This window comes from Staurois parvus, unplaced genomic scaffold, assembly GCF_062004578.1.
Source record: "Staurois parvus isolate SC_StPar_1 unplaced genomic scaffold, SC_StPar_1.0 ptg000030l, whole genome shotgun sequence".
NCBI classification, from domain to species: domain Eukaryota; kingdom Metazoa; phylum Chordata; class Amphibia; order Anura; family Ranidae; genus Staurois; species Staurois parvus.
The window spans coordinates 4,949,567-4,975,397 of NW_028317826.1; the positions used below are offsets into that span (position 1 = coordinate 4,949,567).

At 43.6% G+C, this 25,831-nt stretch overlaps 1 protein-coding gene across 5 annotated transcripts in view; it reads right to left on the reverse strand.

Moving 5' to 3' along the window:
* SAMD12 (sterile alpha motif domain containing 12) overlaps nt 1-25,831 on the reverse strand; it is a 730,431-nt gene that overhangs the window by 698,145 nt on the left and 6,455 nt on the right. The gene's annotated exons all lie outside the window — the stretch shown is intronic.

Genomic DNA, 25,831 nt, shown 5'->3' on the forward strand with positions numbered 1-25,831 from the left:
TGTGGGTCGCTTACACCATAGACATACCCATACTCGTGTGTAACTAAAATCAAATAATTCAAAAACATGTCGCGGTCCACTAATATAATAAAATTAATTATTAATTTATTAATTTTTATATTAGTGGAGCGCAACATGTTTTTGTATTAAGTGGTAAATGGTTTGTCTCATCCCTGTAGCTGCTACATCTAGAAAAGAGCTTGTTCTGTTGAAAAACAGCAGACTTACTGGTGAGATCACCAGATGAAAATAAAGGAAAAAAAGCCTAAAAACAGGAAATACAGCCAATACATCTAAGAATGGGTAAGCTGCAATACAATAAATGCTTGTTTTTTAGTTTAATACCACTTTTAAGATCAGATTTTAGCAGATGGTTTGAAGTGTAACTATGAACAAATCATAAAATTACAAATAAATATGGTATCTACAGTCTATCAGCAACATTAACTCAGAATAGTTTTTTTCTGGGACTTCCTTTTAACATAGTTTTATTACCCGTCAATCCTGCCAGTAAATCCTCTTTTTTTTACACTTCCTTAAAGTCCAACTTCAGGCCAAAAAAACAAGTTTTAAAATAGTTTAAAAAGTGCTAATTTTGTCTAGTGGTAAGAAGAAACCCTTATACTCACCTGGCTCGCAGTCTCCGCTCTAATTCATCCCAAAGGTGTTCTATCAGGTTGAGGTCAGGACTCTGGCAGGCCAGTCACGTTTCTCAACCCCAAACTCACCCATCCATGTCTCTATGGACCTTGCTTTGTGCACTGGTGTGCAGTCATGTTGGAACAGGAAGGGGCCATCCCCAAACCCTTCCCACAAAGTTGGGAGCATGAAATTGTCCAAGATGTCTTGGTATGCTGATGCTTTAAGAGTTCCCTTCACTGGAACTAAGGGGCCAATCCCAACCCCTGAAAAACAACCCCTCACCATAATCCCCCCTCCACCAAACTTTACACTTGGCACAATGCAGTCAGGCAATTACCGTTCTCTTGGCAACCGCCAAACCCAGACACGTCCATCGGATTGCCAGAGAAGCATGATTGGGCACTCCAGAGAACACATCTCCACTGCTCTAGACTCCACTTCATCCGACGCTATGCATTGCACTTGGTGATGTAAGGCTTGGATGCAGCTGCTCGGCCATGGAAACCAATTCCATCTCTACACACTGTTGTGCTAATCCACACAAAGTTTGAAGATCTTAAGCTATTGACTCTGCAGACAATTGCCAACTTCTACGAAATGTGCACTTCAGTATATGCTGACCCCACTCTGTCATTTTACGTGGCCTACCACTTGGTGGCTGAGTTGCTGTTGTTCCCAGTTGCTTCCACTAACAGTTGACTGTGGAATATTTAGTAACAAGGAAATTTCACGGATTGACTTATTGCACAGGTGGCAATCTATCACGGTACCACGCTTGAATTCGCTGAAGAGCGACCCATTCTTTCACAAATGTTTGTAGAAGCAGTCTGCATGCCTAGGTGCTTGATTTTATACACCTGTGACAGTGGAGGTGATTGGAACACCTGAATAAAATGATTTGGAGGGGTGTCCCAATACTTTTGGCAATACAGTGTACATGTTTATCTATTGGCCAGTCTACGACAGTTTCTCAACTGACAGCCACATTAATAATTAGTTTAGAAGCCACAACATACTTTCACTGGCTGAAAAGACGACACCTGGATCACAGTGGCTGTTCACATGAACATTACACATACACACACACCTCAAAAAATTAAAGAAACACTTTGAAAACACATCAGATCTCAATGGGGAAAAATATCATGCTGGATATCTATACTTACATGGACGGGGTAATGTGTTAGGAATGTAAGTATGCCCCATCGTTTGATGGAAATGAAAATTATCAACCTACAGAGGACTGAATTCAAAGACACCCCGAAAATTAAAGCAAAAAAAAAATGATGTAGCAGGCTAGTCCATTTTGATGAAATTTCATTGCAGAGACTCAAAATGGTACTCAGTAGTTTGTATGGGCCCCACGTGCTTGTATACATACCTGGATGGTGTCCTGGCGTATTTCCTCCAGGATCTGGACCAGGGCATCACTGAGCTCCTGGACAGTCTGAGGTACAACCTGTCGGTGTCAGATGGACCAAAACATGATATCCCAGAGGTGTTCTATTGCATTTAAGTCAGGAGAGCGTGGGGGCCATTCAATGGTTTAAATTCCTTCATCCTTCAGGAACTGCTGGCATACTCTCCCCACATTAGGCCAGGCATTGTCGTGCACTAGGAGGAACCCAGGACCCACTGCACCAGTGTAGGGTCTGACAATGAGTCCAAGAATTTCATCCCTATACCTAATGGCAGTCAGGGTACCATTGTCTAGCCTGTCTAGCCTGCCTCCCCAGACCATAACTGACCCACCACCAATACGGTCATGCTAAATGATATTACAGACAGCGTAACTTTCTCCACGGCTTCTCCAGACCCTTTCACGTCTGTCACATGTTCTCAGGGTGAACCTGCTCTTATCTGTGAAAAGCACAGGGCGCCAGTGGTGGACCTGTTAATTCTGGTGTTCAATGGCAAATGCCAATTGAGCTCTTTGGTGCTGGGCAGTAAGCACAGGGCCCACCAGAGGATGTTGGGCCCTCAGGCCACCCTCATGAAGTCTGTTTCTGATTGCTTAGTCAGAGACATTCAAACCAGTGGCCTTCTGGAGGTCATTTTGTGGGGCTCATTCTGCTCCTCCTTGCAGAAAGGTACAGATACTGGTCCTGTTGATGGGTTAAGGACCTTCTACGGCCCTGTCCAGCTCTCCTAGAGCAAATGTCTGTCTCCTGGAATCTCCTCCATGCTCTTGAGACTGTGCTGCGAGACACAGCAAACCTTCTGGCAATGGCATGTATTGATGTGCCATCCTGGAGGAGTCGGACTGCCTGTGCAACCTCTGTAGGGTCCAGGTATCGCCTCATGCTACAAGTAGTGACATTGACCCTACTCAAATGCAAAACTAGTGAAAAACAGTCAGAAAAGATGAGTAGGAAAAAAAATGTCAGTGGCCTCCACCTGTAAACCCATTCCTGCTTTGGCAGTCGTCTCATTGTTGCCCATATAGTGCACCTGTTAATTTCATTAACACCAAAGCAGCTGAAACGGATTAACAACCCCCTCTGCTACTTACCTGACCAGATCAATATCCCAGGAGCTTAACTGACTTGATGCTATACTCTGATTAAAAAGTGTTCCTTTAATTGTTTTTGAGCAGTGTATATAAAAGTTGATCATTTTCAGCACCCCTGTCAGTGGTAAATAGTTTGTCTCATCCCTGTAACTGCCAGAGAGTTTGTTCTGTTGAAAAACAACATACTTACTGGCTGGATCACCAGATAAAAATAAGAAGAAAGCTTAAAAAAAACAAATTCAGCCATCACATCTAAGAATTGGTAAGCTGCATTATAATAAATGTTTGCTTTAAATTTGCACCTGAAATTGCATCTAATGAATGTGAATGTCAGTGTCTTAACATTTGCAACTTGCTGCAGTGCAATTTTGAAAGTGGTTGTTGCATTACTTTTTCTGCAGTTTTTTTGCAAATAGAATATAATGGAAATCGCACTGCAAACTGCAAGAAATCATTGAAAATCTTCACAAGTAGTAGTAACGTCTTCAGAAATTGCACCTGAAATCTCGCTTACATTGCACACAAATCGCACTATTTTTAAGCGCAGCAGTGTGATCGGTGACTTAGAATGGGAGCAGCAGCAACTTTAAGCTTAGGTAGTACTTGACTGGACTTCTACTTTAAGAGAGGCCCTTTCATCAACTTGGTCTCTACAGCCTGGGTTCACATACATGCGGCGCTGTATATCACATGTGATTCACACAGGAACCGCACCGCATTCCTGTGCAAATAACATGCGATTTGTGTGCGGTGTGATTGGAAGCATACATTTTGTATGGCTCCAATCGCACCGCACCTAAAAAGGTGCAGGACGTTTTTTGGGTTTGCACTAGAATCAGGTCGCATGGGTATTCACACCTATGCGATCCAATTCTGCACATCGCACCGCATTTTGCGGACCACTTTCGGAGTGTTAACTTAACATACACACCCGCAGCAGTTCTGATGCGGTACGGAATTCACACAGAAAACACTGCAAATTCTGCACCACATCAGTGCGAACCAGGGCTGAGAGATCTGTATGTGTATAACTACATATGGTTTAGTAGAGAGCTCTCCCCCATTGTCTCACTGGATTTGTATTACATTATACTGGAGTATGTGACAGTTGAGCCAGACGCTGTAGTATTGCCTGGGGAGATTTGGCCGGGGAATGTTAGAGCTCTAAACAAACAAATGTCAGTTGAAGTAAACTGTGCTTTCACTAAGTGTACATAGAAGTGAAATAATCATCCACAGATATAGCCATACAACAACAGATTATGATTATAGGGTTTAATTAGAGAACCCAGCACCCAGTAGTTCACAGGGGATCCCCCTACTCCCGTAGGGCTCATTCACACCATACATTCATGAAAACTGATAGAAACCAAAACGGGCAGATTTCCCATGCAGAGACATTGCTTTACATTCGTGCTTCAATGGAGGTTTTTATACAGGTTAAAGATTCCTGCGCAGAAAAAAATCTGCACGTAATACCAGTGTTGTGGCAGAAAAACGGACAACTGTGCACCATGGTGTGAAGGAGGCCTTAGGGCTCGTTCACACCATGGTGCATAAAGTCACTTTTTCTGCATGAGTTCTGCAAGGGCACAACAAAGTCAATTGTTCTCTATGTGCCCTCCCACATGGAAGTAAAATATAGTTCAAATATATTTTTAAAATATTCTGCCCAAATATATTGACATATTTAAAATGCTACAATTTTGGCCATATTCAGTATATTTCAATAAATATATATTGTATGTTGAAATGCGTTTTTATTACAAAATATATTAAAAATATTTTTTAAAATCCATTTTAAATATACTGTATGTTTTTAAAAATACAAATCTACATTTTTGGAATGCATTTACAAATATATGTTAAAATGACTTTTTTTATATGTTAAAAAAAAATCTGAAGAATATATATTTCAGATTTTTTTAACATATAAAAAAGTAATTACAGTATATTTAAAATGTATTTTTAAAAATATTTTTCATATATTTTGTAATAAAAAATGCATTTCAACATACAATATATATATATATATATATATATATATTTTTGAAATATATTGAATATGGCCAAAATTGCAGCATTTCAAATATGTCAACATATTTGGGAAGAATATTTTTAAAATATATTTCAAATATAATTTTTCTTCCATACGGGCTGTTCACACCACAACACTGGTAACGTGTGCAGAAATCTGCAACATATATAAAACTCATTGAAGTGTGCATGAAAACTGATGTCTCTGCAAGTGAAATCTGTGTGCCAGTTTACATCAGTTCTTTTGTACATATGGTGTGAACGAGGCCTTAAAGTGGAACTAAACCCTCCTATCCTTTGCAGGCAAGGAAGCAGCCATCCTGGTCAGGGCTGCTGTTAGAAACCACAGGGGGCCAAATACAGCCAACCTAACAGCCCGCCCAAAAAAAAAAAACAAACAAAAAAAAAAAAAAAACAGTTTACTATTAGAGATGAGCGAATTATTCAAAAATTCGATTCGGCTGATTCGCCGAATTTGCGGGAGAAATTCGATTCGATGCAAATTTATTCGCCGCGAATTTAACTTATTTAAAGGGTTTCTAGGCTTCAGAGAGCCTTTATATTAGTGCAGAACACTGTACCTTTAATTTAAATGCCCTTGGAGTCTGCTGGGGAAGAGAAATAATACTGTCAGTCAGTATGACATGCAGATGAGTGCCGTCGATCTTAGAATCACCGCACACTTCACTCATTTGGGCAGTCACGGGGCACGACAAAGAAGAAGAAGAAGAAGAATGAAAAGAAGAAGAAGAAGAAGAAGAATGAAAAGAAGAAGAAGAAGAAGAAGAATGAAAAGAAGAATGAAAAGAAGAAGAAGAAGAAGAATGAAAAGAAAAGAAGAATGAGAAGAATGAAAAGAAGAATGAGAAGAAGAATGAAAAGAAGAATGAAAAGAAGAATGAGAAGAAGAATGAAAAGAAGAATGAAAAGAAGAATGAGAAGAAGAATGAAAAGAAGAATGAGAAGAAGCATGAGAAGAAGAATGAGAAGAAGAATGAGAAGAATGAAAAGAAGAATGAAAAGAAGAAGAAGAATGAAAAGAAGAATGAAAAGAAGAAGAAGAATGAAAAGAAGAAAAAGAATGAAAAGAAGAAGAAGAATGAAAAGAAGAAGAAGAAGAATGAAAAGAAGAATGAAAAGAAGAAGAATGAAAAGAAGAAGAAGAAGAAGAAGAATGAAAAGAAGAATGAACTATATTACTATATCAGTCTCTAATGGATGCTGGAGAGTTAAACCCCCTAACACCTGCTGCGCCCATTATGAGGGGTTCCCACCATCCCTGTGCTGAGGTTCCGGGTCTGCACACCTGCTGTGCCCATTATGAGGGGTTCCCACCATCCCTGTGCTGAGGTTCCAGGTCTGCACACCTGCTGCGCCCATTATGAGAAGTTCCCACCATCCCTGTGCTGAGTTCCTGGGTCTGTACACCTGCTCTGCCCATTAGGAGGAGTTCCCACCATCCCTGTGCTAAATTCCTGGGTCTGTACACCTGCTGTTCCCATTATGAGGGGTTTCTACCATCCCTGTGCTGAGGTCCCAGGTCTGCACACCTGCTGCGCCCATTACTAGGGGTTCCCACCATCCCTGTGCTGAGGTTCTGGGTCTGCACACCTGCCGTGCCCATTATGAGGGGTTCCCACCATCCCTGTGCTGAATTCCTGGGTCTGTATGTACACCTGCTGTGTCCATTGTGAGGGATTCCCACCATTCCTGCACTGAGTACCTGAGTCTGTACACCTGCCAAAAGAAAGTTTCAGGATTTTGAAGGAGCAAAATACAGTAATACTGGAACAAAAATGAGCTGCGTGGTGGAGTTGCCAGAAGAAGAAGAAGAAGAAGGAAAAGAAGAAGAAGAAGAAGAAGAAGAAGGAGGAAAAGAAGAAGAAGAAGAAGAAGAAGGAAAAGAAGAAGAAAAAGAAGAAGAAGAAAAAGAAGAAGAAGAAGAAGAAGGAAAAGAAGAAGAAGAAGAAGAAGAAAAAGAAGAAGAAGAAGAAGGAAAAGAAGAAGAAGAAGAAGGAAAAGAAGAAGAAGAAGAAGGAAAAGAAGAAAAAGAAGAAGGAAAAGAAGAAAAAGAAGAAGAAGAAGGAAAAGAAGGAAAAGAAGAAGAAGGAAAAGAAGAAGAAGAAGAAGAAGAAGAAGGAAAAGAAGGAAAAGAAGAAGAAGAAGGAAAAGAAGAAGAAGAAGAAGGAAAAGAAGAAGAAGAAGAAGAAGAAGAAGAAGAAGAAGAAGAAGAAGAAGGAGAAGGAAAAGAAGAAGAAGGAAAAGAAGGAGAAGGAGAAGGAAAAGAAGAAGAAGAAGAAGAAGAAGAAGAAGAAGAAGAAGAAGAAGAAGAATGAGAAGAAGAAGAAGAAGAAGAATGAAAAGAAGAAGAAGAAGAAGAATGAAAAGAAGAAGAAGAAGAAGAATGAAAAGAAGAAGAAGAAGAAGAATGAAAAGAAGAAGAAGAATGAAAAGAAGAAGAAGAAGAAGAATGAAAAGAAGAAGAAGAAGAAGAATGAAAAGAAGAAGAAGAAGAAGAATGAAAAGAAGAAGAAGAAGAAGAAGAAGAAGAATGAAAAGAAGAAGAAGAAGAGAATGAAAAGAAGAAGAAGAAGAGAATGAAAAGAAGAAGAAGAAGAAGAATGAAAAGAAGAAGAAGAAGAAGAAGAAGAAGAATGAAAAGAAGAAGAAGAAGAGAATGAAAAGAAGAAGAAGAAGAGAATGAAAAGAAAAAGAAAAAGAAGAAGAAGAAGAAGAAGAATGAAAAGAAGAAGAAGAATGAAAAGAAGAAGAAGAAGAAGAAGAAGAATGAAAAGAAGAAGAAGAAGAAGAATGAAAAGAAGAAGGAAAAGAAGAATGAAAAGAAGAAGAAGAAGAATGAAAAGAAGAAGAAGAGGAATGAAAAGAAGAAGAAGAGGAATGAAAAGAAGAAGAAGAGGAATGAAAAGAAGAATGAAAAGAAGAAGAAGAAGAAGGAAAAGAAGAATGAAAAGAAGAAGAAGAAGAAGAAGAAGAAGAAGAAGGAAAAGAAGAATGAAAAGAAGAAGAAGAAGAAGAAGAATGAAAAGAAGAAGAAGAAGAAGAATGAAAAGAAGAAGAAGAATGAAAAGAAGAAGAAGAAGAAGAATGAAAAGAAGAAGAAGAATGAAAAGAAGAAGAAGAAGAAGAATGAAAAGAAGAATGAAAAGAAGAAGAAGAATGAAAAGAAGAAGAAGAATGAAAAGAAGAAGTATTCCAGTACAGCAAAAAGTGTATCTGCAGAGAGCTCCGCTATTTCTGACAGTTCTCTGACAGTTCCTTCACATTTACAGCGGTTGAAACATTGTATCTATTTATTTCCGAATAAAAACATCTGTATCCTAAATGGAAACAAATAGATACAATGTTTCAACCGCTGTAAATGAACTGTCAGAACTGTCAGAAATAGCGGAGCTCTCTGCAATGACACTTTTGCCGGCTTATCGGGAAAAATTCAATTCGTACACCCGAAGTTGGCTAAAATTCGGATTCGATGCGAATCGAATTTTTCCCGATATTCGAAACGAATTCCACTTCGCCTGGTTCGATTCGCTCATCTCTATTTACTATGATTCAGTTATGAATGAACACAGTGAGTGATCGGTTCCGCTTGTGTTCATTCAGGAAAGATAGGGGATGGTAAGGAATCTGGCAGCACTGCGGGGTGGGGGGCACACAGGGGGGCCTGGGCAGCAGGGAGAAATGTATGGGGTACAGGAATGGTCATAGTTGTAGTGGGGTGCAATTACTGGAACCGATCCCCTGTATGGAGAGAAGAAGCTGGCTTTCAGCTGCTGCAAAGGGAGCCATACAGGGGATCGGTTCCAGTAACTGCCCCACACACTGTGCTGACGACCCTCCTTGTCTACATTCACCTAGCTGTCTGGGCCCCCCATGCTGGCGTGGGCCCTGTACAGGAGGACTGGTGGTACCCCCTTATCCACAGCCCTGATCTTGGCCCCTGATCTGCAGCTGCCATGGTGCTTCACATAAGACTGCTTATGATACCAGCCATCTGATGGCTGGACAATATGGTAGAGAGCACAAGTAGCTGTGACAGTTATCATTTATGGCATGCCTTGAATGTAAGGATTTTGGCGAACGGTTGAATTGAAAGGGTTAGTTCTGCTTTAAGGGTGTTTTCATAAAGCAGTGAAGGGGTCTTTTGTCCAACATTCTCTGGTATACACATCAATCACGGTCATTTAAAAACACAAGAACTACAAACTTTCAGTCTGTTTTAGGGCCGGTTCACACTATAGAAACGCAGTTCTGATGAGGTCGAGATGCATTTTTCAGTGCATGCTTTTGACACGTTCCAGTTCATTTTTCCCCCCTCTCTTTCTTCTGTTTAAATAGGGACATGTGCGTTCCAGTGCATTTTTGTGCATTTTTTATGTGTTTTACTGCATTCCAGTACAGTTCTGTGCAGAACAAATGCAGCGTGTTCTACTTTTTTTTCTGCAACCGGAACGCACTGGAACTGCAACCACTGATGTGAACTAGAACATTGACAATTCACAATCATAACCTACTTTCTGTGCATTTTGGATGCAGAAAAAAAAGCAACTGAAATGCATGTAGTGTGAACCAGTCCTTAGTATTTACTTTTTTAGTATTTGTTCTAGTAGCCAGTTCCGTATATTAACTCACATTCCTATTGGCTAGTAAGCCGGCCCATCACAGTGGGCCACTAGGCACGTGAGTGATTGGCAAGCTCCAACACTACCTAAAAAGCATAAAATACAGACAGAGATTCTAAACCAGCAATGGGCAAACTACGGCCCGGCGGACCTTTTAATCCGGCCCGGGGAGCGTGATACATTGGCTGTCAGGATGTGTGTAGGCGGGGCAGCGTGACGAACGTGAGGGGAGCTAGGCTCCTCTCACAGTCTGCCCTGAAGACCGGAACGGCGCGGGAACACGGCGAGAGGAAAGCGCGGAGCAAAGGTAAGTGAATTGACACAGGGGGGACTTGGCTTACCACTTGGGGGGGAATAGTACTGTGGGGGATGAAATACTATATGAGGAATGAATTAATATGGGGGATGAATTAATAGGGGGGATGAATTACTATATGGGGGATGAATTACTATATGGGGGATGAATTACTATGCTTACTATGGGGGAATATTACTATACTTACTATGGATGACACATACACATCATTCATCTACTCTTGGTCCGGCCCCCGGGTCCAATATATGAACCCATTGCGGCCCTCAAGTCAAAAAGTTTGCCCACCCCTGTTCTAAACTGTCCTTAATTTATCCAAAACAAAAATAGTTGGCTGGAGTTTAGCTTTTAAAGGGTCAGTGCAAGGAACACTTTTTAATCAGAGTATAGCATCAAGTCAATTAAACTCCTGGGATATTGATCGAGTCAGTTAAGTAACAGAGGGGGTTGCTAATCAGTTTCAGCTGCTTTAGTGTTAATGAAATGAACAACAGGTGCACTAGATGGGCAACAATGAGACGACTCCCAAAACAGGAATGGTTTTACAGGTGGAGACCACTGACATTTTCCCTACTCATTTTTTCTGTTTTTCACTGGTTTTCATTTGGCTCGGGTCAGTGTCACTACTGGTATCATGAGGTGATACCTGGACCCTACAGAGGTTGCACAGACAGCCCAACTCCTCCAGGATGGCACATCAATATGTGCCATTGCCAGAAGGTTTGCTGTGTCTCCCAGCACAGTCTCTAGAGCATGGAGGAGATTCCAGGAGACAGGCAGTTACTCTAGGAGAGCTGGACAGGGCTGTAGAAGATCCTTAACCCATCAACGGGACCAGTATCTGCTCCTTTGTGCAAGGAGGAACAGGATGAGCACTGCCAGAGCCCTACAATATTACCTACAGCAGGCCACTGGTGTGAATGTCTGACCAAACAATCAGAAACAGACTTCATAAGAGCTTCCTGAGGGCCCGACGTCCTCTAGTGGGCCCTGTGCTCACTGCTTGGCACCACAGAGCTCAATTGGTATTTGCCATTGAACACCAGAATACCACTTAATAGCCCTCACACTTGCCTGACCTAATTCCAATAGAACACCTCTGGGATATCATGTTTCGGTCCATCCGGGGCCGCCAGGTTCTCCTCAGACTGTCCAGGAGTTCAGTGATGCCCTGGGTCCAGATCTGGGAGGAAATACCCCAGGACACCCTCCGTCGTCTCATTAGGAGCATACCCAGACGTTGGCATGCATACAAGCACCTTCAAAAAGTCAGGATTTCTTTGAGATCACTGAGGGACACAGCACTGTAGATTGTATGCACTCACCGGCCACTTTATTAGGTACACCTTACTAGTACCGGGTAGGACCCTCTTTTGCCTTCAGAACTGCCTTAATTCTTAGTGGCATAGATTCAACAAGGTGTTGGAAACATTCCTCAGAGATTTTGGTCCATATTGACACAAGTTACTGTTGCCTATCATCTCGAACCAGTCTGCCCAATCTTTTCTGACCTCAGACATCAACAAGGCATTTTTGTACACACAACTGCTGCTCACTGGATATTTTCTCATTTTTCGGACCATTCTCTGTAAACCCTAGATATGGTTGTCCGTGAAAATTCCTGTAAATTAGCAGTTTTTTAAATCGTCAGACTAGCCCATCTGGCACCAACAACCATCCCACGTTCAAAGTCTTTTAAATTCCCTTTGTTCCTCATTCTGATGCTCCTTTTGAACTTCAGCAAGTTGTCTTCTAGACGCCTAAATGCACTGAGTTATTTCCATGTGATTGGCTGATTAGCAATTGAACAGGTGTACCTAATAAAGTGCCCGGTTAGTGGATACAAAAACAGAGCCTGATTTTAGCCAAACCAAGGCACCCTAAAATCCAGGGAGCCACCCTGCAGGATGCACAAATCTCCCATAATATCTCTCAGTCACTGGAGACCAGACCGGCCCTTTTCCCTGCATGCTTTTTCAGGTGAACCTTATTGAACAACAGTGCCCATAGGGGCCACTCGATGATGCTTGTCCCCAGTGGTTTCCCTGACCTTGCAAGCTTCCTGATCCCTCTGACACTCTGGGTTCAGACATATTTAAACAGTATAGAATAATAATGAAAGAGACAATTCTTTAGTATCACATCTATAATTACAGTAAACTTGCACAACATAGTAGACCAAAGGAATAATGGGTTTAGGGTGCACAACCCCAATTAATGCATTAAAATCAGAAACACTGGTAAAATATAAACAGTAAATTAACAACAATTAACATATTATACAGTTATGAGATGAAAGTTTCAACCATTTAAACACTGGTAGTAAGAGGGGAAAGAGAAGACTTGTTGGCTTATCAACTGCCTCTGGGGCAAGGGGTATGCAAAATGTTATGTAAATGTATGCACCTGCATAAATATACAGTATGTAGGTACCCTGGTTTGAGCAACAATGGCTTTTGAAAGGACATGGTCCTTTTAACTAGATATTGAAGCTTGATTCCTGTGACGTTAAAAGTTCCTAATGTGGTGGCATCCACTGTCTTCTGCTAGTAATGGTGGGGCCCATTATCATTAGTGAATACTGGTAATTCATCAAAGTGAAACAGATAGGCTGTGGTACTGCTCAAAGCAAAGGTCTCTTGGTGGTTGAGGTGTACAAATGTTTGCATGCAGTGTCTCTAGATTGATGACAGAGTGAGGTTGAGCATCCAATCTCACTCACCAATTTCTGTAGATAACAGCCTCCTAGAAACAAGAGTTCTTGTCCAGGCTCTTGACTGTCTGAAGAGGTGTAGAGGTACAGCCTGACAGTCTGTCAGGGAGCAGCGATTTCAGAGTGGGGCTGGACAACGCAGAGAAAAACTGATGCGATCCTGGTGTGGCGATCAGCATCACAGGTATGCTAAACTGCCCTTCTGACTTCTGTGCACTGCTCTGCATAAACTTCTCATCTGCTGTGATGATCTCTGTCCTCCACCCTTCTGACCCCCTGTACACTGCTCTACTGACTCTTGTACACTCCCCTGCTTACCTCTCATCCTCTGCCCTGCTGCCCTCTGTACACTGCCCTGCTAACTAATGGCCTCTGTACACTGTTCTAGAAAACTAATGGCCTCTGTACAGTGCCCAACAAACTGCTGACCCTATCCTCTGCCTTTCTGATCCCCTGTACACTGCCCTGCTGACCTTGCATCCTTTGCCCCCCTGACATTTTTACTGCACCCCTTCAGCAGACAGGCTAGATCCGGTCCTGGTTGGAAAGGTGACCATTTAATTTCACTTTAATTGGCCCTAGTATGTATATGACACTTTGCTAAAATGTAAAGTAGTGAGTGTATAGCTTGTATAACAGTGTAAATTTGCTGTCCCCTCAAAACAACTCAACACACAGCCATTAATGTCTAAACCGCTAGCAACAAAAGTGAGTACACCCCTAAGTGAAAATGTCCAAATTGGGCCCAAAGTATCAATATTTTGTGTGGCCACCATTATTTTCCAGAACTGCCTTAACCCTCTTGGACACGGAGTTCACCAGAGCTTGACAGGTTGCCACTGGAGTCCTCTTCCACTCCTCCATGATGACATCACGGAGCTGGGGAATGTTAGAGACCTTACGCTCCTCCACCTTCTACTTGAGAATGCTCCACAGATGCTCAATAGGGTTTAGGTCTGGAGACATGTTTGGCTAGTCCATCACCTTTACCCTCAGCTTCTTTAGCAAGGCAGTGGTCGTCTTGGAGGTGTGTTTGGGGTCATTATGTTGGAATACTGCCCTGTGGCCCAGTCTCTGAAGGGAGGGGATCATGCTTTGCTTCAGTATGTCACAGTTGGCATTCATGGTTCCCTTAATGAACTGTAGCTCCCCAGTGCCGGCAGCACTCATGTAGCCCCAGAACATGACACTCCCACCACCATACTTGACTGTAGGCAAGACACACTTGACTTTGTACTCCTCATCTGGTTGCCGCCACACATGCTTGACACCATCTGAACCAAATAAGTTTATCTTAGTCACATCAGACCAAAGGACATGGTTCCAGTAATCCATGTCCTTAGTCTGCTTGTCTTCAGCAATCTGCTTGCGGGCTCTCTTGTTCATCTTTAGAAGAGGCTTCCTTCTGGGATGAGAGCCATGCAGACCAATTTGATACAATGTGCGGCATATGGTCTGAGCACTGACAGGCTGACCCCCCCACCCCTTCAACCTCTGCAGCAATGCACTCATACGTCTATTTCCCAAAGACAACCTCTGGATATGAGGCTGAGCAAGTGCACTCAACTTCTTTGGTCGACCATGGCAAAGCCTGTTTTGAGTGGAACCAGTCTTGTTAAACCGCTGTATGATCTTGGCCACTGTGCTGCAGCTCATTTTCAGGGTCTTGGCAATCTTCTTATAGCCCAAGCCATCTTTATGTAAAGCAACAATTCTTTTTTTCAGATCCTCAGGAGAGTTCTTTGCCATGAGGTGCCATGTTGAACTTCCAGTGACCAGTATCAGAGAGTGGGAGTGATAACACCAAATTTAACACACATGCTCCCCATTCACGTCTGAGGCCTTGTAACACTAATGAGTCACAGGACACCGGAGAGGGAAAATGGCTAATTGGGCCCAATTTGGACATTTTCACTTAGGGGTGTACTCACTTTTGTTGCCAGTGGTTTAGACATTAATGGCTGTATGTTGAGTTATATTGAGGGGACAGCAAATGTACACTGTTATACAAGCTATACACTCACTGCTTTACATTGTAGCAAAGTGTCAATTCTTCAGTGTTTGTCACATGAAAAGATATAATAAAATATTTACAAAAATGCGAGTAATGTGAGCTAATGTACGTAAAAATGCTGCATAAATTGTCAGTTCCATTTAAATACCTGTAATAAAGAAATAATAAATTATTGGCGGGCAAAAAAGCGTCCGCTTCAGAATTGCAAAAAGACACAAAAACACATCTATATAGACAATTCTACCTGTCAGCTCTCTGGGTTCTCACTGTAAGTCTCACAGAGGTGATACATTCCAATGTCTGCTGTAAAGTTCACTGCGGGAAGGCAGGTATTGCAAACATAAAAAAGGTCAAATTTAAACAATATGAGGACTGAAGACTATGGAATTCCCCAGGAAATAAAGAACCAGAGTCACAGGAACTGTAGAAACTGACTGTGTCTTGTAATGTACATCATACAAGGATACTGTATGTATGTGTGTTGTACGGGTGACAACCTACCTATGACTATCCACAAGCAAGTGACAAGACACTTATAAAAGAGACCCTGTGATCAACCTAGAAAAATGCACACAAAAATGAAGAACTTTAAATCCTTACTTTAACCAATTTTTCCGTTCTATAAATGACTTGTTATTCGCTTGCGAGGTGCCTCTGAACTTAAATTTGTTCTCTCGCACAGCCTCCTCCCTACTTGCACATTATAGCCCTCTGTTCTGTTGGGAATGTCAAGAAGCACACCGTTGCAATACCTTAAAGGATAAGTTCACCTTTTAGTCAAAAATAATAAATGCACATTTTTTTGCAGGTAAAAAAAAAAGTTAAATAAATAAATGTGAATTTATTATTTTTGCCCAAAAGGAGCCAGGAAAGCATTTCACCAGCAATCCGTAGATTGCTGATGCCATGCAGGTCTCCTGCAGACCTGTCAGAATATCTGCTAGACGTACGGAATGTACAGCCAAGCAGATATTTTAAACAGGAGGCTTCAATGAACTACCAGGGTGCTCCACAGTGCCGTGGTAGTTCATTGAAAACTACAAGCCGACAGCGGCTATGGCTATTGGGACTTGCAGTTCATTCATTCATGGAAGTCTGTGAATGAATGACGCAGCTGTGTGGGTGGAGCTCCACACGGCCACGCTGTTTTCAAATCTGACAGATAGTACGGGGAAACTTCTACCTGTACTATCAGTCAGAGGGAGGGAGCGGGGGCTGCAACTATGGGAACATGTTACATGTTCCACCCTAAAAACGAAAAAACGAGTGGACCATGTAATGTTCCCAAAGGTGAACATATCCTTTAACAACACTTTTTTATTATTATTATTATTATAATACAGGATGTATATAGCAACAACACTTTGCGCAGCTCTTTACAATATAAGGGAGACAGTACAATTACAATACATTTCAGTACAGAAGGAATATGAGGGCCCTGCTTCTGGAGCTTACAATCTAAAGGAAGGGGGAGGTGATAGCTGCGGGGGATGATCTGACGGAGGTGATTCAAGTACAGTCCTTAGGTGGAGGTGGGGTAGGCTTCCCTGAGTAAGTGAGTTTTCAAAGATCGCCTAAAGGCAGACAGGGTGGGGGCTGACCGGACATGCTGTGGTAGGGAGCTCCAGAGGATGGGAGAGGCTCTGGAGAAGTCCTGGAGGCGAGCGTGGGAGGTGGTGATGAGGGAGCTAGAGAGGAAGATATCATGGGAGAAGCAGAGTGGGCGATTTGGGCGGTATCTGTGGATGAGGTTGGTGATGTAGCTGGGGGCAGTGTTGTGGATGGCTTTGTAAGCTGTGGTTAGTATTTTGAATGTTATACGTTGGGTTAGTGGAAGCCAGTGGAGGGATTGGCAGAGAGGGGCAGCAGTCGCTGATCGGTGATGCCAAAGTAGTCACAAAAATACATAATCTAGTGCAGGTAGCAAATCCAGTCCCAGCACAGGAAATATGTACATACAGAGGGGCACAGCTTATAAATTTCAAGGGCAAAGCTCTCTTCTTCAGAGCTGACCAGAGCCCAGTATTCACAAACTATATATACACCAAGTGTCAATAGAAAAGCCTCCCCCTAACAAGAAAGGAGTGGCCATGAGGTTTCACAAATCACAAAAGACATTAAACATTAACCCCTGCAGGGCAACACTCCTGGAGGGGTAAATACTAAAGCAGCTCTGAAGAAGAGGGCTTCGCCCTTGAAAACGCGCAAGCTGTGCCCCTCTGGATGTACACGTTTTCTTTGCTGGGGCTGGATTTGTTAGATGCACTTGATTGTGTAATTGTGTGAGTACATTGGCACCCGTTTTATTTAATAAAGTGTTGTTAAGATATCACACTAGGCTGGTGCGCCTTCTTCCTTTGCTTCTAATTCAGTATTGCCTTAATGCAACACCTGTTAATGCATGCCATCATTTTGTTTTTACATACAGCATTTGTTACATTCACAAGCTTGCTAATAAATTGGCAAATAAAAGAAAATAAAAAGGGGGAGAAGAAAGGGGGAAAAGCCATGTGATGTGTGTTTGCTTATTAGCAGACAAGGAGTAGGCACACTTACGAAGGATTATAAATTACATTGAGGATCATTGAGGTATTTGCCAACTGAGGTCCCCAATTACGGTCAAGGAGTTGCGGACAACCTCTATTGTCATAAGTGATCTTAGTAGGATCTTGTTGAAGTTTTCCATGTTCACAAGGTGGGGGTAGTGGAACTCTTCCAGTTTAGGAGAATCACTTTTGCAGCCGAGAAGAGGAGAATTCTTAATAGTATCTTAAAGTGTTACTAAACCCAGGACCCAGCATTCACTATATCCATTCTCCCCGGACCCTGCATTCACTATATCCGCTCTCCCCGGACCCTGCATTCACTATATCCGCTCTCCCCGGACCCTGCATTCACTATATCCGCTCTCCCCGGACCCTGCATTCACTATATCCGCTCTCCCCGGACCCTGCATTCACTATATCCGCTCTCCCCGGACCCTGCATTCACTATATCCGCTCTCCCCGGACCCTGCATTCACTATATCCGCTCTCCCCGGACCCTGCATTCACTATATCCGCTCTCCCCGGACCCTGCATTCACTATATCCGCTCTCCCCGGACCCTGCATTCACTTTATCCGCTCTCCCCGGACCCTGCATTCACTTTATCCGCTCTCCCCGGACCCTGCATTCACTATATCCGCTCTCCCTGGACCCTGCATTCACTATATCCGCTCTCCCCGGACCCTGCATTCACTATATCCGCTCTCCCCGGACCCTGCATTCACTATATCCGCTCTCCCCGGACCCTGCATTCACTATATCCGCTCTCCCCGGACCCTGCATTCACTATATCCGCTCTACAGCAGACGACCGGAGTCCTCACTTCACCCTCCTTAAGATTTATTATCGAATACAGTACCTCCTGGTGTGTAGGATGCCTGTGTTCCCCGCCATGCTCTGTGGTTCCTCCTGCCATCTCCTATGGTATTACCGTGTCCTGTATTGACAAAGGGAGGGCAGAAGATGGAAATACAGGGGGCAGCGGGGAATGAAAGTCTGCATCAAACAGTACTAGCAAACTGGGGTCCAAAAAGGAAGCTGACCTGTAGAGATGAAATAGTAGAAGAGGAACTCTAAGCAGTGAGTTGGATACAGTTGGAGTCCCTATGCTCTAAGTTTCCGATATCACTGTTTGCATAAGCAGGTTTTGTTGCCTATTTAACAGCCATTGGTTCCTATCATCACCTGCTGGACCTCGCTTTTATATTCTGAGATTAGTTTAGGGGCTCTGGATCCTGGATTTTCATAACTGCATGGGGTTTGCATGTTCCCCATGTTTTCCCTCCAGGTGCTTCTCTTTCTCACATACAAAAAAACAAAAAAAAAAACAACAAAGAAACAGTTCTTCTTTAAAGCTCTAATGCACTACTTTTGCTGGATCAGTCACTGCATTCACTATCAGTTCCAGGACAATGGTGTAGTGGTTAGCATCTCAATCTTGCAGCACTGGGGCTACAGTCAAGTCAATTTGTATGGAGTTTGCATGTTTTCTCTGTGTTTGCATGGGTTTCCTTCTGATACTCCAGTTTCCTCCCACCCTCCAAAAACATGCTGGTAGGGTAAACGGCTCATGTCTAAATTGGCCTAAACATTTGTGTGCATGTATGTATTGTGATATGAACCTTAGATTGCAAGCTCCTGGAGGACCGGGACTGATGTGAATATATGATATGTAAAGCTCTGTGTAAATTGTTGGCACTGCATAAAAAGCTGTTATAATTAAATTAAATTGCACATAATCACCAGGCATAGTCAGCAATGATATCTGGGAGTAACGCCATTAGTAAGTGCTGACAATAATGTACAGAACACATAAAACAGAAAGAGGTTTTCAAATGCATCCAACATTATGGGCCCAGTCATACTAGCCTGGTGTGCTGCAGTGTCCCTTAAAGGGAAATTCCACTTTAAAGCAGAGTTCCAAACACACTGTAAAAATAAAAAAATTAAAAAGTCAACAGCTACAGAAACTGTAGGTGCTGACTTTTAAAAAACAGACACTCGTGTGTCCCTTGATCCCACGGTGCCCCCCCCTCTGCAGCCCATTTCACCGGCCGCAGTGTGCTCCCGGTGCTGCCATCTTCAGTGTGGGAACCTGGCTGAGACAGCTTGCGGCTTCACAGCCGGGTGCCCACTGAGCATGCGTGAGTAGCGCTATGCTTTTTGAATGGTTCCGTAGTCTTCTGGGACCTGTCGTGTCCCAGAAGACTACATGGAGGGATGGGGGGGCAATTTCCACTTCAGATCACCAAGGCGATCGCAGCGGAAGTGGGAGTGGGTACCTGTCAAATTCGGGTACCCGCCCCCCCCCTTCCCGCTCCCCAAAGGTGCCAGTCTTTAAAGCAGAACTTCTCCTTTTGGGTGGAGCTCCACTTTAACACCTCCTTTCCCCATCCTCTCTGACTTTTGGAGGGTTTTTTTCCATTTTTTGGGAAGGGGGTACCTAGTTTTAGCAGGTACCCACCCCACTTCTGTTCCAAACACCTAGGTGAATGGAGTGAAAGTTCTCCTCTCTCCACCTACCTTCTGGGATACATCACAGGTCCCGGGAGGTTGCAGGGCCATTTACAAAGCGCAGCGTGGCTCGTGCATGCGCAGTGTGAAACTGGCTATGAGGTCGCAAGGAGTCACAGCCAGCTTCCCCTAGTAAACATCCCAGTTCATGACCCAGAGACCGGCGGAGGACTGGCCCGGGTGAGGATAGCCCTGGATCCTTGAGCAGTTAAATGACTTTTGTTTTTTATTTGTAGCTGCTCACTTTTCATTTTTTTGTTAAGAATATCCTCTTTATCATTTGTTGTGTGAAGGTAGCCCGTTCATTGAAATGGGTTGTCTGACACAACGCACCAAAAATCACCTTTACAGCATTTTCTGCAGCACCAAGCATTAGGAAGGTGCGTTGAGGCACCATTCAGAAGGAATGGCATTGCATCGCACCATAGTATGTAACTGTATTGCAGCAGAGCAGTGGTGTGACTATGGTCCCACAGGTGGGACTTGTTTGATAGTCAAGTCGCACTCTATTGTCCACAATGGAAGCGGTCATATCGGTGCAATTTCGATTCCGTCGGTGTTGCACTGATTTTGAAAGTACTTCATGCACTCATTTTTGCAAGTTCAGGTGCAACTTAGATAGACACCTGTGCATGAAGCATGGACAATCGACTTTGAAATCGTACGCTCTCAAGTGAAGTCGCGCAATTTTAAAGTTGTATTTGGTGTGACCAAAGACTTCAATGTGTCAATAAGGCGCAGTGTGTGCCTCCAAACAACTTCAAGTCTGAGGAATGTGCGTCACAGCAGCCTACAGGAAGTTGCTCCTATCACATTGTGAGGTGCCAGGCCTAGATATGAATCTGAGGCCTGCCCACTTAGTGAACCTCAATTCACTTCCTCCTATTGGGGCAAATTAACATTGATGATTGGCTCCGTGCTATCACAAGAGGATGGGGAGAGCTCTCAGCTTTGTTTAAGCTCAAAACTAGAGCATCCCTAGTCAGAGCTTTCACGGGGTTTCCTCTCTTCTCTCCCAATGGCTGAATGAAGTGAAAGAAATTTGTTGCATTGTAGTGATCTTCTGGAAATGGCGGCATTAACAGGAATCTGTATGGGAGATGCGCAGGTTCACTTTACAGAGACCTTACTGAGTGTTTTAAGTATCCAATTCTCATTCTACATGATCAATGACCCCAATAAGGAAATCCTCAGTATCCTGGTGATAACGGTCTGGTGCACTGTTGACTACCGCCATCTTGTTCTTGACAGCAGTGGAAGTCGTGCCCATTGATGACATTACTCTGCCGAACTCCTGCGTATGTTTGATGAGATGATTTCCATGTGCTTACACAGTGAACATTGGGATGCCTGTACTTACCACTGACAATGAATGAGTGCAGACGAGCTCCTGATAGAGCTCCCGATAATAGGCTCAATGCCAGGGGTCAACAACCAGTAGATCGTGGCCAGGTGACTGGTCACAGACTGGGCTTGCTGACCCGCCATCCCAGAGCATCAGACTGCTCTGCTGAGGGACTACTTGTAAAATTGGAGCTATAATAGGGAGCAGGAGCCGCACAAGCCGATGTCTCCTCTGTAGTGCCGGCTTCTGCCCCATGCGGAGTGATATCAACTGCACTCCGCCTCTCATCCCGGCTAGAGGTCTCCATAGTGGTGCCAGCAGCAGGAAAGAAGAGGTCTTCAGCTCAGTGTGAAGCAACACACTGGACAGAATAATATATGGCTGCTTTCACATTGATGTGCTGCGGTTTAACCACACCGCGGGTGCAGTGCACCTGCAGCATTCCTGCGGGTTTAGCCATAGACATCTATTATATCCTGCGGGTTTGCTGCATTTAGCCATAGACATCTATTATATCCTGCGGGTTTGCTGCGTTTAGCCATAGACATCTATTATATCCTGTGGGTTTGCTGCGTTTAGCCATAGACATCTATTATATCCTGTGGGTTTGCTGCGTTTAGCCATAGACATCTATTATATCCTGTGGGTTTGCTGCGTTTAGCCATAGACATCTATTATATCCTGTGGGTTTGTTACAATTTCTGAAAGTGCACCAAACCGCCTGAATGCAGTTTTGTTGCACTTTCAGAAAGTGCACCACACCTGCAAGATACAATAGAAGTCTATTGCAAGGTGCAGCTAACCCAGGAAAGGCGCAGATGCACTGTGCTGCACTCAGGGTGAAGGTAAACCACAGCACATCAATGTGAAGGCAGCCTTATAGGGGGTTCAAAACAGTAAGCGTTCATTTATATTTGCAGTTTGGAGGGTGGTAAGCCCCCGTAGTTAAGACGTGATTTTACCGCCCCATTTGTACCCCCCTTTAGTTGCACTGGCCAGGGGTGTACACACGTCACAGCCACAGCACGAGTTGGTGAGTATAGCACCTACCAAGCATGACCCAGTCAAGTGAATAAGGCTGCGCTGCAAGTGCCCTGCAACCTTGTGCAGCATAGCAAACAAGGGGTTAAAGGAGGCAGCGTTGTGTTTCTTTCTCACCATCTGCTTGGACCCATATACTTGAATTGGTCGCGTTTGACAGGCGGTAGCACCCACCAAGAGCAACAGGGGGTTTAATTCCCACTGCAGCATGTGTACTGCCTTAGCAACTAAAGGGAATAGGGATTGGGGGCAGTAAAACTGCGACTCAACAGTAGGGTTCCCCCCCCCAACTTTACATGTAAATGACCCGCCCCCCAACTTTACATGTAAATGAGCCCTAAGGGTGCCTCTGTTGAATGCAACTAAAGGCTCATTCACAAGTGCAGTAGACACTGCTGCTCCTCTGAAAAGCGATCGGAGTGTGTTTAACAAGTGGTGAGGAGCTGATAGGTTACTTCCTCACCACCTGATTTATACCCATGATTGCTGTGGAATGCATGTGATTGTGACATGGTAGTACAGCAATCAAAGGTTTTATTCAGGTGTGAGGAAGTGACACTGTGGCCGGTGATCTTTGACTTCTCCCATGTTGTTCAGGTAGATCTCCACCTCTTTAGGACTGCCTACTCCTGCTCTATGCTATCAGTATAGATCAGGGGCCTCCAAACTTCCTAAACAAAAGGCCAGTTTACAGTCCTTCAATCTTTAGGGGGGCCAGACTGTGGCTAGCGGGAGTATAAAAAGTCCTGGTGTCAGTGGCAGTAAAACATGCCCCATGACTGGTGGCAGTGGGAGGAATAGTATCACACTATTGGTATCAGTGGGAGGAATAGTGCCCCATCATTGGTATCAGTGGGGGGAATAGTGCCCCATCATTGGTATCAATGGGAGGAATAGTGCCCCATCATTGGTATCAATGGGAGGAATAGTACCCCATCATTGGTATCAGTGGGAGGAATAGTGCCCCATCATTGGTATCAGTGGGAGGAATAGTGCCCCATCATTGGTATCAGTGGGAGGAATAGTGCCCCATCATTGGTATCAGTGGGAGGAATAGTGCCCCATCATTGGTGTCAGTGAGAGGTATAGTGCCCCATCATTGGTATAAGTGGAATGAATAGTGCTCCATCATTGGTGTCAGTGGGAGGAATAGTGTCCCATTGTTGGTGTTAGAGGCAGGAACTATGCTCCACTTTTGCTGAGAGTGAAGGAATAATGCCCCAAGGGCCAGATAAAATGAAGCAAAGGGCCACAGTTTGGAGACCACTGGTAAAGATAATTCAAGAATTACATGGCCATACACTGAGCTCTTTTTGGATGATTCCTGACACCTGGTAGCTGGTGCCTTGAAGCAAACACACTCTGACTGTCCTGGAAGTATTAATGGTAAAAGAAAAAATACTATTAGGGCTCATTCATATTTGTGGCAGCCCTTGCCATCCATCTGAAAAGTGATCCACAGGGGATCACTTTTCAGAGGTGTTTGACAAGCGGTTTAGTGGTTTAATCCTGTAAATGCCACACCACCGCTCTGCAATTGTGTGCATTGCATGTGGTTCCAGGGCAGTTGCTGCATGGCCTCATATACCTGCATGGGTCACATTCAGCGGCAGTAAAAGCACACCAAATGTAACATTCTGTTTAATTGTTGCTCTGAGTGGCTGCGTACCCTCATTTAGGAGTGCATGGTAAAAATCGCTGCTCAACCGTCTGGTTTTACCGCCTGTTATCCATTATACTCCACTCTGCTACTAGCACTGTGGGCCATCCAATTATAAAAATTTGGGCTGTGGTGTTTAACTGGAGGATTCCCATAGAGTTTTCTCTGCTTAACGGAGCAGAGAGAGCTTTGTGATTGGAGCCACTTAAACGCCTCCCATTTGTCCTTCCATTGGTTCTCCTTCCACAGTGGGTGTCCACCCCTCTAGGAGCATGTGTCACTCCATGAAAATCATAATGGCACAATTAGGGGGTGCACACTACATAGATCAACTACATTCTGTGGTAAGCTAACACAGACTTCAGCTACAGTCCCTGCATCTTGGCTGCACCCCACTGACGCGTTTCACCCAGATTGGTCTTCGTCCACGATTAGATGAGGGGATCGTAGCTGAAACTTCTGTCAACGTACCAGCTGATGTGATTGATCTACATGGTGTGTGTCCCCAAATTTTGCACTTGTGAATGTTTCATTCAATTCTGCTGCAATCTGTTGACTTCAGAGTTCCAGAGTCGCTGTGCTTTATTAATTTTATTTTTTTTTTTTTGCAGTAGTGCAGCCATAACACTGCTTTTTAAATTGTCTCCTAATAAATAAACTATCCTGCACATACCTTTAAACTAAACTTTTCAAGCAGATTTCTCTTGAGTAGCTCAACGAGAGAAAGTGAAAGTTTCCACTTTGGAAAAATTTCGTCAACAGCAAAATTCATTTCTCCAAATTTCATAACCTTCTAATTTGTATTGGGGATTCCAGCTGATGCAGCTTTTGTAAACCGCAACAAGATCAGAGCGTGCGTACAAAAGGACTCAGCCCTGCGCTCCTTTATGCACTCAGTACACAGCAGTTTAAGCACATAATGTAATTGTGAATTTTATTAGGAAAACAAGCCGGCCGGCTATTTTTGGTTCGTCATCTGTTGGATAAATGCCCGTGTGCTGATTTGTTCCACCCACACAAGCTATGTTCAATAAAACAGAGATGCTTATTCGAGCGTCCATGTAACGGAGCCCATTGGGTAGGCTAAACAAGGACATGGCTCAAGGGTTTTAACAAAGCAGCTGTTACTTCTCAAAGAGGCAGATTTCACACTCTCCAATATTTCCAGATTAGAAAAAGGTTCACCTGCCTTCCCTCCCTAGGCAGAGAGGCATCTGTGAGGATTAAAGGGTTGCGCTTCAATCATATTTGTTCCCCAATCATTTTCTGCCAGTATGTGCCCCCGGATATAGCTGCCACTTTGAACTCCAACACTGCCCAGCTCTTCTGTTTCTACATATATTGCTTGCCCCCGTCTGCCCCATAAAGTCCTTTACCATATATTGCTGCCCTGTAGCTCCCTCCCTATACATTCCTTCTTAAATAAAGTACTTTCCCTTCACAAAGTCCTTCCAGCATAATATACTGCCTCATAGAGCTCCTCCATTGAGTTATTTCAGCCATATGTATCTGCCATTATACAGTACACCAGCATACAGACTTACCACCATAAAGTTCTGCTGCTCCTATTGAGTTCTACAGTCCTTTTCCCATACGAATGTGCCCGAATACAATGCTGTCTTTAAAGGTCCCTCTCATACAGACCTGCCTCCATAAAGTTCTGCTCCTATTGAGTTCTACAGTTCTTCTCCCATATGAATGTGCCCAAATACAATGCTGTCTGTACAAAGCCCCTCTGATACAGACCTGCCTCCATAAAGTTCTGCTCCTATTGAGTTCTACAGTTCTTCTCCCATATTAATGTGCCTGAATACAATGCTGCCTTTACAAAGTCCCTCTCATACAGACTTGCCTC